We start from the raw sequence: 19,629 nt of genomic DNA, 5'->3' as shown, positions 1-19,629 counted from the left end.
TTTTCATTACTCTAATCATTGTTCATTAGGAAAATTCCATTAACAACTTCTGAACAGAGCCATCTAGTTGTGAACACGCACTCCATAAAAGTTATCGTAGTTTGCGTGCATACAGTTTCAAGCAACTGTCAAAAGCGTGTGGTGAGTTCAAACACTTTGTGTTGAGTTTCCCAGCATTCAAATGGACCTTTATTTTGTTGATTGAAGGGGTTTTAAAGGATATTTACTTCTGCTTGTCAGTGCTTCAGCTAAAGAACGAAAAGGGTTTTGTCCAAAGAGAAGCATGCTTTGTCAGCATAACAAAACGCCCCATCCCGCACGCATAACTGAAACCAATCATCTTTCCCATTTTCTGGAAAACAAGGATCAAGATTAGGTCCCGCACTGACATTACTCTCACAGCCAACTCCACCCAAAACAAAAAAAAAGAAGCTTTCAATAAACAATATCGCTTGATATTCCCTCCTCAAGTGTCTGTTTTTCGCTGCGAACAAAACGTTGACGACGACGACGACGACGACGCTCGCTGTCAGTAAACGTGCATGTTTATGACGTTTTGTTTGATGCCAAATTTAACGCTTATTATATTACGCTACTTTGCGAAAACGAAAAGTGTGCGTGTGTGCGAACACACAAGCACAAACAGCACCGTTTTACAACCTGGGAAAAATGCCGTCGCTGGGTGAAACTTTTTCCTGGGGTGTCGTTTTTCCTTCAGTGTCGATGACAATTCATACTTTTCACTCCGGGACAAGAAAACAGCAGAACCGTCTTGTGACAATGACATTTGTGGAGCGCGTTCGCGCGCTTTTTCTTTTTAGTGTCACTTTTTAGTACCGGCGCTTGCCACGTGATGGCGTCGTTGTTGTTGTTGTTGTTTTGAGCGCGCTGTAAATGATTTTTTACGAGCTGACGGAATGATGATGGACGGGTGATTTGAGGAATTCTGGTAGCTGAGACAAACAGAGAATGTTTATTTTAAATTTATCCAGCAATTGATCAACGGCCACTTTGAATGCTCGTAAACAAACCACGTAAATTTGTAATTCGTCATAGCTAAATTTTCTAGATACAGAATAGGATTAAATTTATAAAAATCCGTGATTTACATTTGTTTGTCTGTGAAGGTATGCGTAAATACAGTTTCAAGCAACTGTCAAGTGCGTGTTAATAAGCTGTGGTGAATTAAAAATTCTCCGTGGTGAGTTTATAGTTCAACTTTAAGATGGCTTTGTGTATATTTTTCAGTGATGAAATTTTGAGCTATTTTTTCAGGAAATTAATATGATATTAATCGAAGAAATGCAGTTAAACAGATTTGAAAATTTCACAATGTCATTTCCTTCTACTCTGTCATTATCGCGTATTTATTGCATTCAATTTTCTAATAATAGTCTCTCGTAAAGTCCGTTACAACACCAGAGCAAATTTTTACAACCTCCACCCACTCAAATCACCTTATCGTGGGAGCTTTCACCACCCTTGAAAACAATATTTCTCTCGATTGATTACAATATTAAGCTTCTGCGAGCACAGGCGGACCTCACTTTACGACACTTTGATGTGGCTGCAGTTGGCCGGATGATCTGTCCTATTATTCATCCCTCCTCCCAAAAAGCTCAATCAAATGATTTATGGAAAGGAATAACTTTTGTTTCCCCAAATTGTGACCCGGTGGTGTATCGCCTTCCCGAGAACCTTTCGGAAAAAGTGGCACCACTCTACTAAATTGGAAATAACTTTCTACCATCCCTCAGCTCGAACAATGGAAAGTTCCAAACCCATCATCAGAGACAAGTGTCGATAGTGTCGAGCGCCGTCAACTTGGTCCACGTGGGAATCCAGGGTTTGATTTCCCAGCCAGCCAAAGTATTAAAATAAACACAAACATTAATTTCGAAATGCTCCCCCTCACTTAAATCCCTCTTTTTTTGGGGGTGGACCTGCCCAACTTTGTCACCTCGGTCCAGAATTTCACAAATATCACCGCAGACGCAGAGGAATCAGACGAGTCCTCTTGTCGGACGAACCAACGCACGGAATGGGCCCTTTTTGGGGATTCGGCAGCCACAACTCACAGAAAAGAGGGACATTTGCAATGCATATTTGGTGACGGTAAGCTTTTGGTTTCTGGAATGGGTGAGGACAATGCTTTCAGAAGGGCTGTTCTATGCATCACTGGTGGGACCAGGATTAGGAGGGCTCGCTGGGAGTGTAAAGTCTGAACAAGCTTGATGTAGCGTTTGTAACTCCCTGATCACAGACAACTTATATGCTATTGACAGATGACAGAGTTGACACATTTGACAGTACTTAAATCTGGAGTAAAGACTTACCTGATAGAATTTTCAAATCTCTAGAGAGATTCCCATAAATATTTGTATTCTACTGAAAGAAAAATATTTGCAAATTAGTCGAGATTCACACCTTCAAACCTCAACTAAGTTATTAAGGTGTGGGTCTTGACTATTTCAACATGATGATTCCTGCAGCAGAATACCACTTAAAAAAATGCCACTCTTAAATACTTACCCCAAAAAACGTTTCAAAAATGTTGAATTGCTCTATGGATACCTCAATTTTGAAGTCCGTAATAGAAACGTAACCTTAAAAAAAATAAGGAGATCCACAAAGCAAGAACCCTTTTCCCCCACTAATCCAAATTACTCGCACTTATTTTCCGGGTCACTACCAATCCCCTGCTTCAAGCTGAAAGCCGCTTAAGCACTTGGTTGAACCCAGTTTTTTACTCTCCTCTCCAAAACAAAACAAAAAAAAAAACCCAACCCCATTCGTCACCCCTGTCGGCACATATCGTCACGACAGCTCGCAAAAATCCGGCCCAGCAAGACAAACTTTGTCCAGCCCGGTCCAGTTCCCATTCGAGAATTGATTTTGATATTCTATTTGTTTTTCGCTTGAGAGAGAGAGAGAGTGAGTGTGGCTGAGCTGGTTGCAAATCCGGTTAAAACCGTTTCGCCACTTGAGCGAAAGGACCTTTTGGGGCGACACCGTTGGATTTTTGGGAGCAACATGGGAACGACAAAAAAAAACACGAGGAGGGAAGTGTTTTCAGTTGTCACCACAGAAGGATGCTCGGTTTCCCGTTTAGGACGTGGATTTGAAAAGGGGGCCGGAAAATGAAAATGTCACGAAGAAGTGGGAAGCTAATGTTTTTCCCAAGCTAGTATGAAACACTTTGGAATTCTGGTTTAAAAAAATATGTTATAAGTTTTTAGAAGATTTGGAAATTTTATTATCAATTAGAATACTCTTCATTTATGTCAAGTCAGTAAACGCTTCAATTTCGTCAAGGAATGATAAATTTGAGCTCCTTGAACATGCACAATTTAAAAAAATACGGCATTCCAAATCTGTCAATCTGAGCGTGTTCCGAAATCTATCATACCGTAAACCGGGGTGACATTGATAGGATTTCAATTTATTCTTTGATTATTTTCTAACTGAGCAGTTCTCTCAGATTTCGGTCATTCGATTTTTTTTTGTATTTTTTAATCCAACTGAAACATTTTTGGTGCCTTCAGTATGCTCAAAGAAGCCATTTTGCGTCATTAGTTTGTCCATATAATTTTACATACAAATTTGGCAGCTGGCCATACAAAAATGATGTATGAAAATTCAAAAATCTTTATTTTTTGAAGGAATTTTTTGATCGATTTGGTGTCTTCGGCAAAGTTGTAGGTATGAATATGGACTATCAAATGAGACACGGTAAAACAAAATTGGTGATTTTTTATTAAAACTTGATTTGCAAAAAAACACTATTTTTATTTTTGATATATTTTAGAGGACATCAAATGCCAACTTTTCAGAAATTTCCAGGTTGTGCAAAAAATCTTGGAGCGAGTTATGAATTTTTGAATCAATACTATTTTTTTCAAAAAATCGAAAAATTGGTCGCAAAAATTTTTCAACTTCATTTTTCAAGTTAAATCAATTTTTAGGTGACTTTTTTGAAAATAGTCGTAGTTTTTCATTTTTTTAAATTAGTGCACATGTTTGTTCACCTTTGAAAAAAATATTTTTGAAAAGCTGAGAAAATTTTCTATATTTTGCCTTTTTGAACATTGTTGATACGACCCTTCGTTGCTGAGATATTGCCATGCAAAGGTTTAAAAACAGGAAAATTGATGTTTTCTAAGTCCTACCAAAACAACACACCATTTTCTAATGTCGATATCTCAGCAACTAATGGTCCGATTTTCAATAATAAAATATGAAACATTCGTGAAATTTTCCGATCTTTTCGAAAAAAATATTTTCATTTTTTTAAACCAAAACTAACATTTCAAAAGGGCCAAACATTCGACATTACGCCCTTTTAAAATGTTGGTCTTGGTTTAAAAATTTTGAAAATATTTTTTCGAAAAGATTGGAAAATTTCACGAATGCTTCATAGTTTAACATTGAAAATCGGACCATTAGTTGCTGAGATATGGACATTAGAAAATGGTGTGTTGTTTTGGTGGGACTTAGAAAACATCAATTTTCCTGTTTTTAAACCTTTGCATGGCAATATCTCAGCAACTAAGGGTCGTATCAACAAAGTTCAAAAATGCAAAATATAGAGAATTTTCTCAGCTTTTCAAGAATATTTTTTTCAAAGGTGGGAAAACATGTGCATTAATTTTCAAAAATGAAAAACATCGACTATTTTCAAAAAAGTCACCTAAAAAAGGATTTAACTTGAAAACGGTGAACTTTATCAAAATTTCACTTAAGTACTTTTTGATTGCAAATTTGATTTTACATCGAAAAATGAAGTTGAAAAATTTTTGCGCCCAATTTTTCGATTTTTTGAAAAAATTAGTATTGTTTAAAAAAATATAACTCGGTCAATGATTTTTTGCACAACCTGGAAATTTCTGAAAAGTTGACATTTTATGTCCTCTAAAACATATCAAAAAATAAAAAAAATTCAAAATAGTGTTTTTTGCAAATCAAGTTTTAGTGATAAAAAGTTAAATAAAAAAATCTCCAATTATTTTACCGTGTATATTTTTTTCCAGTGTAATCCGTATCCATACCTACAACTTTGCCCAAGACACCAAATCGATCAAAAAATTCCTTCAAAAGAATGAGATTTTTGAATTTTCAAACATCATATTTTGTATGGACAGCTGCCAAATTTGTATGGAAAATTATATGGACAAACTAATGATGCAAAATGGATCTTTGGGCATACCGAAGGCACTAAAAAAGTTTCAGTCGGATTGAAAAATTCAAAAATTAAAATTGAAGAAAAAATACCGATTTCGTAGAGAATTGCTCAGCTGAAATACAGCGGTTTAACGAAAATTGTTGGAAAATTTATGTTTTTAAGTCTCACTGTAAACCGAAAATCCCTAAACATAATACAAATATTACATAATTTCATGACTAACATTTTTAAGGATCGTAACTTTCAAATGTTCGTTTTAACGCCATTTTTTTTAAATAGATTAAATTTTCCTACAAAGGTATTTAATAACCCCCCCCCCCCACCCCCCATCCCCCCTCCACGGTGGTTGATCACTTTTTCGTTTGAAACTTTTTAGGTTTGTACACCGTTAGTTGGTCAAAGTCAAACTAAAAAGTGATGAACTGTCACTTTTTACTCGGCGCTCACGCACACTATCAAAACAAACGGTTGGTAGTGTGTGTGAACTCCGTGTAAAAGGGGCGTCAAACTTAAAAGTTACCCCGTTCGTTTGGGGGTTTGAGTTTATTTGTTTTTTATTTCTGAAAATTGTGGAGAATTGCTCCCTAGTCTTTGAAAGTGACGAAATTCAATGACAGGGTAGCTCAATTTGTGATAAATCTGAAAGATCACTATGAACTGAAAATTCTAAACAGGTATGGAAAAAACGATGGCTATAGTAAAATTTTTCATTTTGATTTTGCCGTCAACTGTGGTGAATAGGGACTACAGTTTGATAAAGGACAGCTATTTTCAATGCACAAAAAGAAATGAGAACATTAGGGCATTCAATTTCCACATTCTCAGATGAAATATATCCATGATTTTTGTAATGAATAATAAATATGAATAAAATAAATATCGGTGTCTATTGGGGAAGTGGATAGGAATTTTAGACCGATACTTGAGTGATGAAGACCGCTAAATCGGTTGCGTCTTCGACTAAGTATCACGTGAGATTTGAGGGGGTAAGTAAGACGGGTGTGAAGCCAGAGGGCTTTTGTTAATTTGATTTGGTTAACCGCGGTGGATTTTCTTGAAATAATTCGAACTGTCAAAAATCTACCAAAGCATCTACCACATTGATCGCACAAAAATCTGTGGTAGAAAAGTATCCACCGGTAGATGCTTTGGTGGATTTTTGACAGTTCGAATTATTTCAAGAAAATCCACCGCGGTTAACCAAATCAAATTAACAAAAGCCCTCAGGATTCACCGTGGCAAGTGATGTGGCCGGTCAAAGTTATTTATAGTCCTTAATTCTTCGAATGTTCTTAGATTCATCTTGTTCGGTTCACCAAGCTTTTTGTGGTGAATTTTGGTCGTGTTGAAAGTTCAATAGAGGAGAAAATCGTGACGTCAGAAATGAACTCAAATCACTCAAAGTTGATTTTGTGAGTGACTTTAACAGTTTGGCCTAGTTTGACAGCTACATTGTCCCCAGCTTTCTGTGGGAAAGAAAAGGGGGCGAATACTTTATGAAAATCATTCCTGTCAAAATTCCTAGCCTAGAAATTTTGTCGCGAGTTGCTTTTCTCTTCTATATGCGCCTAACGAGTATGCAACCGGTAAGTTTTCTTGAATTCAACTTTGCATTCATTATTGCATAGTCCTGTTCTTAAGTTTACAGATTCCAATCAAGTTTCTTGGATTCTTATTGCATTCTTAATCCTTCTAGTCAACTAAGCTTCGATGGTCTGGTGGTTAGCACTTTTGTTTGCTAACCCAAAGGACGGGGGATCGAACCCCGCCGCGAGCTAATGAATTTTTCGTTCATATTCAAGGATAGGAGCTGATAGGAATCGAACTCAGAACCTTTCGCGAACAGCGTAACCATTCAGCCACGCCTACCCCTTTATCCATGATTTTTGTAATGAATATTTGAAAAAAATGTATTGTATTCTTCAATTTTCAAGAAAATTTATGTAAGTAGAAATAAAAACGTAAGCATTCACAACCTGTCTACAGTCAACTGTTTTAATAAAGGGTGGTTCAAATTATACGTAAAACATTTACGTGTTGGGTGGGTAACGATTTAAGTGTGAGATTTTTTAATTGTATATAAAAGATGTGTGGCTTGGGAATCATTTTGATAAGATCTTTGATATCTTGTATTTGAACGATCTTAATTTGCTGTGGTTCGCAATAGGCTCGCAAATTGCTCCGATTTTCCACAAGTTTAAGCACAGCTTGCTAAGCAAAAACCAAAATCCCCGACAAAGGTTCAGATATCAGACCAGCCGGTCACACCAAGTTAGGATTAATTGCTGTAAGGGATTAGCCCCGAGTGTGTCGATAAAAAGTTACCAAAAGGAAACGGGGGCGTTTCGACGGGTTGTTCAACAATGTAAAGCGATTATACTGTTTGCAGGTTTTTTGGGAGGCTTCAAAAAGGACATTACCCTTGTTTGGTCGAGCAGTTCTTGTCCACTGAACAATACTCTCAGTCGTATTTTGTGCCAAACAGAATCGAACAGCTCAATGTAGCCTGAACTAGGTCAGAAAATCAGGCCAAACCAACCGCAATCATTAATGCATTGAAAGTTGGGTTGGGCGCAAAAAAGTATAAAACAAAAACCGTGCGAAATCGGTTTGACAAAATTTGGATATCTGCCCAACTGGCCAGCCGGAGGGGGGTCACATAACCCGGAACCGGTGGAATACGAATCGATCTTTTATTTTTTGCACTCGCGACACATTCAGTCAGTGATTATTTATATTTGCACACGTTCGGCTCGTTTTCCCCCGCGGGAGGTTGAAAATCCGGTCCGGTGACCGCAGCACGGCCGCCACCGCCGCTCGAATAAATCATGGCCATAACCGGGCTGGGGAGGGGGGGCTATCGATTGCGTATGCGAATTATGTTACTGTGTTACTTGCTGTTTGCTCAGCCCACGATTCGATTCGATTGGATTGGAGCACGCGCGGGGCAAGGCCGGCTCCGTTGGTGGTCCAATGCTAATAACAGGCAGTCGTTCCAGGTCCGGGTGGCCAATATTTGGGCCGGAAGCAATCGGGGGATAATTATTTACTATCCGTTGCAGATCATGGCCGACCGAGCGGATAATTCTATTGCGTGTGAGTGTGTGTTTTGTACGTGTGCAAGTGTGAGAGGATGGCTTCCCATCATAAACCACCATGGGGAATGCCAGTTGGTACTTGTTCAACAGTAGCGAACGATTGCAGTTCCGGCTCGGAATGCGATGGAATTGCTTTAAAGAGGACTTGGTCCAGTTTGAAAGTGTGTTTTGAAACATTACAGTTTGAATTCGGACGTAAGGTATTTAAATATTTTTGTATTTTGTAATTTAAAAATTACTGTATCTCGAAGCCGTTGCGTCGTATCAAAAAGTGGTCAAAGACAAACTTGTAGGAAATTGGACAGGCTTTTGGAAAAAATACACTGAAACAAAAATACACGCCACAGCTATGAGATTTTTTGATTTTTAAGTCTTAAACTTAAATTTAAAGGTGATGTCACGATTTTTTTTTCGTTCAAAATCAGTCTAAAATTTTACCAATAGACTGACGAAAAACGAAGGATGGTATGTCTCTCCTCAAAAAATACAAAAATCATTTACTAAAACTGTTTTTTTGAAAAAGTGGTCTAAACGTCAAAATTTTTAAAAACCGGTGGTGGGAATCGATTCTCCAGACAATTTTACATAAAAGTCTCCGTATTGACCATTGTCCTATGTCCAATCCTTGGGAAGAAACAGCGGTTTTAAAAATAAAAATGTTGAAAAAACGCGTTTTTTGGTGGTTTTTGGCAATTTCTATATGACAGACTTGGTTTTTCAGTCTCGTAAATATTTTTACCGGAAAGCTCGTCCAATTTCCCATAAGTATGCTTATGACAGCTTTTTGATTTATATCGTTTTTATATTTACGTAAGCAAATTTACTGTCCTGGTTTCCACCACACTGAAAAAAATATTCTATTTTTAGTTATTAGCAATGCAATCAAGCTTATATCTGTAAGCCCTTACATCCAATTGAAATGCTGTCAAAGGCAAACTTATGAGAAATTGGATGAGCTTTCCGGTAAAAATATTTACGAGACTGAAAAACCAAGTCTGTCATATAGAAATTGCCAAAAACCACCAAAAAACGCGTTTTTTCAACATTTTTATTTTTAAAACCGCTGTTTCTTCCCAAGGATTGGACATATGACAATGGTCAATACGGAGACTTTTATGTAAAATTGTCTGGAGAATCGATTCCCACCACCGGTTTTTAAAAATTTTGACGTTTAGACCACTTTTTCAAAAAAACAGTTTTAGTAAATGATTTTTGTATTTTTTTATGAGAGACATACCATCTTGCATTTTTCGTCAGTCTTTTAGTAACATTTAAAGCTATTTCCTCAAAAAAATTTAACGAAAAAAAATCGTGACATCACCTTCAAATTTAAGTTTTAGACTTAAAAATCAAAAAATCTCATAGATGTGGCGTGTATTTTTGTTTCCGTGTATTTTTTCAGAAAGCCCGTCCAATTTCCTACAAGTTTGTCTTTGACCACTTTTTGATACGACGCAACGGCTTCGAGATACAGTAATTTTTAAATTACAGAATACAAAAATATTTAAATACCTTACGCCCTTCTCAAATGATATAATCGAGTACTATTGGCTTATATAGGCCTAGGATAACTTGTCTACAAAGTTTCATTGAAATCGGAGAGGGTCGGGTACAAAAGTACCGGAAAAATTCCTGATTTGAGCTGGAATTGCTCTTTATCAAAATTTCACTAAAGTACTTTTTGATTGCAAATTTAATTTTATATCGAAAAACAAAGTTGAAAAATTTTGCGACAGATATTTCGATTTTTTGAAAAAATCAGTATTGATTCAAAAAATCATAACTCGGTCAAAGATTTTTTACACAATCTGGAAATGTCTGAAAAGTTGACCTTTGATGTTCTCTAAAACATATAAAAAATAGTGTTTTTTGCAAATCAAGTTTAAGTGACAAAAAGTTAAATAAAAAATCACAAAAAAAATTTACCGTGTATCATTTTTTTCAGTGTAGTCCTTATCCATACCTACAACTTTGCCCAAGACACCAAATCGATCAAAAAATTCCTTCAAAAAATACAGATTTTTGAATTTTCATGCATCATTTTTGTATGGACAGCTGCCAAATTTGTATGGAAAATTATATGAGGGTAATTCTCTGCCAACTCACACAGCAGTTGCCCCGACCCCCCTTCGATTTGCGTGAAACTTTGTCCTAAAGGGTAACTTTTGTCCCTGATCACGAATCCGAGGTCCGTTTTTTGATATCTCGTGACGGAGGGGCGGTACGACCCCTTCCATTTTTGAACATGCGAAAAAAGATGTGTTTTTCAATAATTTGCAGCTTGAAACGGTGATGAGATAGAAATTTGGTGTCAAAGGGACATTTATGTAAAATTAGACGCCCGATTTGATGGCGTACTCAGAATTCCGAAAAAACGTATTTTTCATCGAAAAAAACACTAAAAAAGTTTTAAAAATTCTCCCATTTTCCGTTACTCGACTGTAAAAATTTTGGAACATGTCATTTTATGGGAAATTTAATGTACTTTTCGAATCTACATTGACCCAGAAGGGTCATTTTTCATTAGAACAAAATTTTTCATTTTAAAATTTCGTGTTTTTCTAACTTTGCAGGGTTATTTTTAGAGTGTAATAATGTTCTACAAAGTTGTAGAGCAGACAATTACAAAAATTTGATATATAGACATAAGGGGTTTGCTTATAAACATCACGAGTTATCGCGATTTTACGAAAAAAAGTTTTGAAAAAGTTGGTCGTCATCGATCATGGCCGTTCATGGTCACCCGCGACATACACGGACGACGAAACAAAGAGAAACGCAAAAAGTAACTTTTTCAAAACTTTTTTTCGTAAAATCGCGATAACTCGTGATGTTTATAAGCAAACCCCTTATGTCTATATATCAAATTTTTGTAATTGTGCTCTACAACTTTGTAGAACATATTACACTCAAAAATAACCCTGCAAAGTTAGAAAAACACGAAATTTAAAATGAAAATTTTGTTCTAAATGAAAATTCTGGGTCAATGTAGATTCGAAAGTACATTAAATTCCCATTAAATGACATGTTCCAAATTTTTACAGTCAAGTAACGGAAAATGGGAGATTTTAAAACTTTAGTGTTTTCGATGAAAATACGTTTTTCGGAATTCTGAGTACGCCATCAAATCGGGCGTCTAATTTTACATAAAGTCCCTTTGACACCAAATTTCTATCTCATCACCGTTTCAGGCTGCAAATTATTGAAAAACACCTCTTTACGCATGTTCAAAAATGGAAGGTCGTACCGCCTCCGTCACGAGATATCAAAACGGACGGATTCGTGATCAGACAAAAGTTACCCCTTAGGACAAAGTTTCACGCAAATCGAAGAGGGGTCGGGGCAACTTTTCCCGATTTCGTGTGAGTTGGTAGAGAATTACCCATGAACAAACTAATGATGCAAAATGGCTTCTTTGGGCATACCGAAGGCACCAAAAAAGTTTCAGCCGAATTAAACAATACAAAAAAAAAAATACGAATTACCGAATCAATTTTCTGATTTTTTTGCTGATTTTTCCATACCTTTTCAGAAATTGGCATCATGAACATTCAGCAAGCCCAAACTAATCCCCCTTTCGACGAAATTACCTTTTGGGCAGGGCAGGACCATTACAGACCGTGGCCGTGACTCCCCGCCATGTTGTTGGTTGGTCAGTTTTTGGGCTCGGCCAAAGCCGGGGGGATGTTCGCACCGGTGGCCAGCAGTGCCGTCCATCATCGACCGACCGACCGACCAGCAGCCAGCCAGTTGTTGGGCTGTGAACAACACGCATTATGGCCAGGTGCGTGTCGATGCGGTCGAAACAATGACCACCGGACTGGTCCGACTTGGTCAACGCGTTTGTTACAGCGAGATTGGTGGAGTTCCTGTTGCTTACCGGTACAGTAATTTGAGGATTTTTGGTTTGGTAAGGTATTTAATACATAAAATAAACAGATTTTGAGCTTAGTTTCCTGTCAATTCTATTAGAGCTGTCAAAATCGTTAACAGAATCCAACATTAGATCCCTTCACCCTAACTAGCCATCCGGATAGTGACTTCCGACCATGGACGGTGGACCATGTTCTGGATTGGAACCAACCCGGCACTGATTGGATGTTTTGTCAGCTTATTGCGTTACATGCAAAGTGCTTCCGGCGCAGTAGCTCCGCATCATCTCTCTCTCTCAACGGAAAGGTTTGCATATTGGCTTTTCACTTTCAGATTTCAACGTTGAGTACGGCCTACCTTTAGGCGCTTTTTCGACCTGCAATCCAGCTAATCAGTCTCAAACCGTTTGTAATTAAATTTCAAAGACCTCTTCTCGTAAATCCTCATTGTGTTCCCGCAACCTCAAAACCCGCTAAAACGAGCAAAAACCCAACTTCAACCATATGTGCACTGCCAAGTCCCGAAACATATTTCCTTTACAATCAATTAAACCGAATAAATTGACTTCAGCAAAGTAGTTAAATTTTACTGTTATTACCGCTTCCTCGATATCGCCGGGAGAGAGCTGAGTTATGCGCCATTGTGTTGGGGTAGCAAACACAAAACGAGGTGGGGTGGTTTACATACATACGAACCCCCCCCCCCCTCCCTTCCAAAACTAGCGCAATTTTTCATTCGATCGATAGTGCAGCCAGAACTGTGCTTTGGCAGCCAATTTTTGCCTCTCTCGAAAGTGGCCCGGAAATTGTGTTATTTTTATGCTTGGAGGTTTTTGTGTGTTTTTTTTTATCTTTAAAGTTTGAAACAAGGTTGTTAACGATAAAATTATCGAGGCTCGATAACGATAGATTATTTCGATATTTCTCAACTCATTTTTTTAAATCTTTCTAAAATTGATTAATTCAACCATATCATGTTTCAATTCTTTCATTAAGAATATATTTCTTGAAAATCTAGTCAAATATGTACTTAAAATTGTTCACAAAATACCGTATTGTTTCAAAAGTAATAAAATTTTCAAAATATTCAATATCGGTATCAAACGAAGTGTTATACACCCAGACCTGGGCATCGGTATACGATTGGATAAAGAGCATGGATCGGTAGTAAAATGGCACTGTGAACGGACGGGGAGGATTAATCCCGAATTTACCGAGCGTACTTTACTCGTGGGTTCATTTTCCAAAAAAAAATCACCCTTAAAAAAAAAGTGTCGATACCGAGACTCGAACCCGAGACCTTCGGCATATTGAACTGCGCCTTTGCCGTATCGGCCACCACAGTTCGGTAGTTAGGTGGCGGTCATTTGTTCATATAAGCCACTCAATGGGATGAACTGTTTTAATGAACGAATGAATACGAGTAGTTGTTGTTGTAGCCGCGAGAGATCTTTACTCTCGCCAAATAGTACTTTCCTCTCGTTTCGTTTCGAAAGGACTATCCGCATGGTTTTTAACTTCGTGACTTTTGACTATTGTGAAAAATCAAACCAAATTTCGCATCGTTTGATACACATATTGCATATTTTGAAAATTGAAGTATTTTCGAAAAATTACGGTAATTTGTGAAAATTTTGGTATTTTCAAAAAAAATCTAATATTGTGAAAAAGCATGCAAAATTTAACTTCGATTGATACCCATATTGCAAATTATAGAAATTTTAGTGCTTTCGAAAAAAATACGGTTATTTGTAAAAAAAATTAAGAGATTTTCTAACAAAGTGAAAAAGCACACAACATTTCGCTTGGTTTGACACCCATAATGCAAATTTTGAAATATTTGAGTATTTTCGAAAAATACGATAATTTGTGTGAATTTCAGTATATTCAAAACAAATCTAAAAAAGTTTAGAAGCATGCCAAATTTCACTTCGTTTGATACCCATTATGCAAATAATAAAAATTTGAGTACTTTCGAAAAAATACGTTGATTTGTGGTAAAAATTTAATTTAAAAAAAAAACTATAATAAATCAAAAAAGCATCCAAAATTTCGATTCGTTCGATACCCATATCGCTTTTTGAAATTTGAAAATTTTCGAAAAATTACCGTAATTTGTGAAGAAAACTAATTTGAAATATTTTCTAATAAAGTCAAAAAGCATAAAACATTTCGCTAGGTTTGATGTCTATATCGAATATTTTGAAAATTTTAGTATTTTCAAAAAATACGGTAATTTGTGAAAATTTTTGCATTTTCAAAAAAAATCTAATAATGTGAAAAAGCATGCAAAATTCAACTTCGTTTGATACCCATATTGCAAATTTTATAAATTTGTTTGGTTTCGAAAAAAACGGTATTTTGCGAAAAAAAGATTGAAAGATTTTTTAATAAAGTGAAAAGGCATACAAAATTTCGCTTGGTTTAATACCCATATTGCAAATTTTGATAATTTGAGTACAATACGATATTTTGTGAAAATTTTTCAATTTCAAAATTTATCTAATAAAGTGAAAAAGCATAAAACATTTAGCTTGGTTTGATATCTATATCGCAAATTTTGAAAATTTGAGTATTGTCGAAAAAAAAACGGTAATTTGTGAAAATTTCAGTATTTAAAAAGAATTCTCAAAAGTGTTGTACCATGCAAAATTTCACATCGTTTGCAAATTTTGAAAATTTGAATAGTTTAAAAAACGGTATTTTGTGTTTTATTTTAAACTTATATAAAATTCTTCGTTTGATACCCACATTGCACATTTTTAAAATAAGAGTATTTTCAAAAAATACGGTGATTTGTGAAAATTTTAGAATTCTAAATGTTTTCTTATCAAGTGAAAAAGCAAACAACATTTCGCTTGTTTTGGTACCTATATTGAAAATTTTGAAAAATTTGAGTATTTTCGAAGCGATACGGTGTGTAAATTTCAGTATTTTCAAAATATATTCAAAAATAAAAAAGTATAGTAGCATGATTCTGGGTTCGATTCCCATCTGCTGCAACCTTCCATCGGATGAGGAAGTAAAATGTCGGTCCCGGCCTTGGTTGTCAGGCCGTTTAGGGGCAGGAGTCGTCTCCATGCCACAAGTACAAACAACACACCAAACCAAGCCTACTCCGGTGGAATCGCTGGCGGCGGTTGGACTCGCAATCCGAAGGTCGTCATTTCAAACACTGGGGTGGAAGGTTCCTTGGAGTAGAAAGAGGTTTGGGTGCTCTCCCCATTCAAGCCTTCGGACTCCTAGGTTCGAGCAGAAACTTGCAATAGAGACCACAAAAGACCCGGGGTCGTTAATGTGGATGGTTTGATTTTTTTGATTGATACCAATTTTGCAAATTTTGAAAATTTGAATACTTTCGAAAAATACGGTACTTCGTGAATTTTTTTTAATAATTAAAAAAAAACTCTGCTAAATTACGTAACTACGGTAGAACAACGGTAATTCGTGAAAATTTTGAATTTAAAATTTTTCTAATAAAGTGAAAACCTATACAAAATTTCGTTTGATTTAATACCCATATTGCAAATTTTAAAAATTTGAGTATTTTCGAAAAATACGATTCTTTGTGATTTTTTTTATAAAAAAAACTCTCATGCATTAAAAAAAGCATGCAAAATTTCAATTTTTGTGAAATTTGAGTATTTTCGAAAAAATACGGTGATTTTTGAAAATCATTGTATTTTCCAAAAAAACTCTAATATATTGAAAAAAGACACCAAATTTAGTTCGTTTGATTGCATTTGTTGAAATTTTAGTATTTTCGAAAAAACGGTATTTAGTGAACAATTTTAAGTAAATATTTATATTGAAACTAACTACTTTTTTCAAAAAATGTATTCTAAGTGAAGCATTGAAAATATAACATGATATGGTTGAACTTATCGATTTTGCAAAGATTTTGAAAAAGGAGTTATCGTCCAATATCGACAAATAAGATTATCGCCGATAAAATTATTGAAATAACGATAAATTATCGTTATCGTCGGGACGATAATATTATAGACGGTAATTTTATCAACTAACAATCTTGGTTTGAAGTTGAAAAAGTTGAAAAAGTTGAAAAAGTTGAAAAAGTTGAAAAAGTTGAAAAAGTTGAAAAAGTTGAAAAAGTTGAAAAAGTTGAAAAAGTTGAAAAAGTTGAAAAAGTTGAAAAAGTTGAAAAAGTTGAAAAAGTTGAAAAAGTTGAAAAAGTTGAAAAAGTTGAAAAAGTTGAAATGTTGAAAAAGTTAAAAAAGTTAAAAAAGTTAAAAAAGTTGAAAAAGTTGAAAAAGTTGAAAAAGTTGAAAAAGTTGAAAAAGTTGAAAAAGTTGAAAAAGTTGAAAAAGTTGAAAAAGTTGAAAAAGTTGAAAAAGTTAAAGTGTTGAAAATGTTAAAATGTTGAAAAAGTTGAAAGCTGAATATTGAGAGTTGAAAGATAAAAGTGGAAGTTGAAAATTGGAAGTTGAAAATTGGAAGTTTAAAGTTGACAGTAGAAAGTTGCACGTTTAAAGTTTGTGGTTCTGAGTTATTTTTGTTTAAGAGGTATTGAAATGAAAGTGAGTTACAGTATTCTTTCACATTTCAATCAAATCCTTCACGATTTAAAATTTGACAGTTACATGTACAACAAAAAAAGTCAACAGCCCCTTCACCCACGTTAGTTAGACACATTCTCCAACCTATAATGAACCCGTCAAAAGCTCCACAAAAGGGGGATCAACTCCTTAGTCAGTACTTCACTGGCAACCAGGTGGCCACTTTCGGGCACGCCACTGCAGCTCTCAGGTCGATTTAAAAAACGCTGAATAGCGTACTCCACCCTAATTGGTCCTTGACGTGAGCAGCCCGTTGTGGCCTGCCCTGCCTGTGTTCAGCAACATAACGCACGAGAACCTAACCCAACCGTGTTGAAGGCACGCAACAGGGAGTCTCGAGGACTCTTGCTAGTTGGGGGGCCAGCCACACTGAATGAAGAAAGGGTTGATGCTTTTGAGAGTTGTTTTTTTGAAAGGTTGTCGAAATTTAGACACATTTTAGCACAAACTATCTGCCAATTTGGGCGAGGTGGAATCACTTTGCGGGAAAAGGTCTCTTGCAGCCCATCGTCGCAAAGGAGTGCATAATCGAGGGTTCACTTCGGGGAGAAAAGGACGCGACTGAAGTGTAATTAAAATTCATAATAGAGCCATATCGAAGTCATGCTGCTGCAGCAGCACCAGCACCAGCTTCAGGGTGGGGAGTTATGAAGAACATTGCCAAGAGGAGATACGAGATGTGCACTTGCCAGACAACGATGACGATGCTTGGGGACCACTTGGGGCGCGATGGTTCTTGACTGGTGAATATAGATGCTCAGGGGGAGGTTCTTTATTTACTCGGAATGATGCTCGTGAATCTTGAAGTTTTGCGGTGAAAGAGAAATTGACTTCTTAGTTTGTGATAAGGTTCATAAATTCTTTCTGAAATTTATGTTTCAGTTGTCTTAAATGCCCTTTAACAAAACATTTTTACCTGTTTAACCAACCCTCGACTGGAAATGTATGCCTCCCACACCGCATGATTTACAGCCCGAACCGCTCGGATGAATTTATGGGTTTGATCCTCCGCCGTCGTTGATTTGGGTTTCCCGCCCAGCTAGGCCCGAATCCAATCTACGAAAATGGCAGCCTGGTTGATGTGCTGAATAATTTTGCCGAATGCCCAGAAGCAGCAGCAGATTTAATGAATAATTCAGCCCCGATTCGTCATATTTCTGTGCGTTCACCAAAATTGGCCTATTTTGACGAAAAAAAATCTCATTCTGCAAGCTTTTTTTTCCTTCTTCTGAAAGCATTATTTCATTTCCCAGCTCAGTCCAAATCCTCTTCCAAGAAGTCACATCGCCAATCAAATCGCTTCGCAAAATTCGAATCAGAACGCATAAGGCTCGATGAAAGGGACGCATGATGCCTTTTTCCCGGAGTTGTGGAAATTAATTTCTGCACAACTTTTCCAGAAGCAATTTTTCCAACTGACCGACTTTTCATCACACAAAGTGGACGGAAAAGTGCAGTGCAGAGTGTGCCTGCACCGGACACTTGAACGAGGAGGACGCAGATCTGATCCCCTGTGTGTTGCGGAGGAAAAAGGCTAATCAAGAACGGAAGGCTTGCTCGTTCATCCTTGTCGGTGCTGTTTTTATGCAAGTTAGATACACAGAAAAAAATCAATTCCCGTAATCGTGAATTAAGTTCACGAATGTGAGATCCACGAAGGAATTTATTCATGAGTATGGTGCATTTGCACCATAAACGTGAATATATTCCTTCGTGGTTCTCATAATCGTGAACTGACTTCACGGTTTCGAGAATTGATTTTTTTCTGTGTAACGACCAGCATCCCAGGAAGAGATGGGTGCTGATATTGGATATCAAGATATGGGTTTTTTTTTGCCCTGCTCGATTATGTAATTCCTAGAATCGAAGTTCGTGTGGGAAGGAGCAAAACTGTTCTTCCTAAGTGCATCGATGCATCCTTTGAGTAGGCTTAAATGAAATCTGCTCATCAGTTTGAAGAAAAGGCTGGTCCCCTCATTTTTTTTTTCATTGGATCTTCCGGACGGATTAGGTGTTCGAATCAAAAATCAGAACAACTTTTGGTTACATTTTCTATTCTCGAAACATGACTATTAATTAGTGTTGATCGAGACATTTAAAAACAAGTTTGGGTGGTTTCCCTAGAAAATTAGACATTTTCAAATAAAAATATCTGAATTTAATGACAAAACCGAGCAGACGGATATAATTTGGGAACAACATTTTTGGATATTTGAAAATACTAGGCCAACAACATTTTATGTAATTTATAACAAGATTTGTTTTTCGTCGTTATGATTTTTTTGTTATTGAATTGTTATTGTAATAACAGACTAATAACGTCATGATTCGAATTCCCGGACGCTTCGAAACCCGGACACCTCATCTTGTTTTATCAATTATTTGAATATAAGTTCGCATTATGAATGTCAAAACTGTGTTATTTGATGAATTCTAACATAAACTTTCATTTAAAGTTTGTTTGAACGCTGTAGATAATGTCAACACAAATAAATAAAATAAAATTATAAGATTACCAAAAATGCGAAACATTTCACGTGAAATATTTCAAAGGCGTCCGAAGCACCGGGAAAGCAAAGCAGAAATTTATGGTTTTGATTTTATTAAATTCTAGCAAATTTTAAAATAAAATATCGATTGTTTTGTTGTTAACAGCTTATTAGAGACTTAAAGAATGCCATTCACTAATATTTCAGTCCAAATTTGTGCGATTCATTAGCAAAATCGAGTGTCCGGAATTCGAAGCAAAAGTGTCCGGATTTCGAATCAGCTTTTGTCAGTGTCCGGGATTCGAAGCACAACAAGTCATTTTAATTTTCAAATTCAGATGAAAAATTGTTAGAAAAGACATATTTTGCATGCATTCTCTTAAAACTGAGTGTTAATACTACATCCTGATG

The 19,629-nt window shown here is 36.3% G+C and overlaps 1 protein-coding gene across 3 annotated transcripts in view; it reads right to left on the bottom strand.

The window, feature by feature from the left end:
- Positions 1 to 19,629, bottom strand: part of LOC6048982 (limbic system-associated membrane protein) — a 512,782-nt gene that overhangs the window by 14,740 nt on the left and 478,413 nt on the right. The window lies entirely within an intron of this gene.

Source organism: Culex quinquefasciatus, chromosome 1 (assembly GCF_015732765.1).
Source record: "Culex quinquefasciatus strain JHB chromosome 1, VPISU_Cqui_1.0_pri_paternal, whole genome shotgun sequence".
NCBI classification, from domain to species: Eukaryota; Metazoa; Arthropoda; class Insecta; order Diptera; family Culicidae; genus Culex; species Culex quinquefasciatus.
This window is presented reverse-complemented; position numbering and strand designations above follow the sequence as displayed.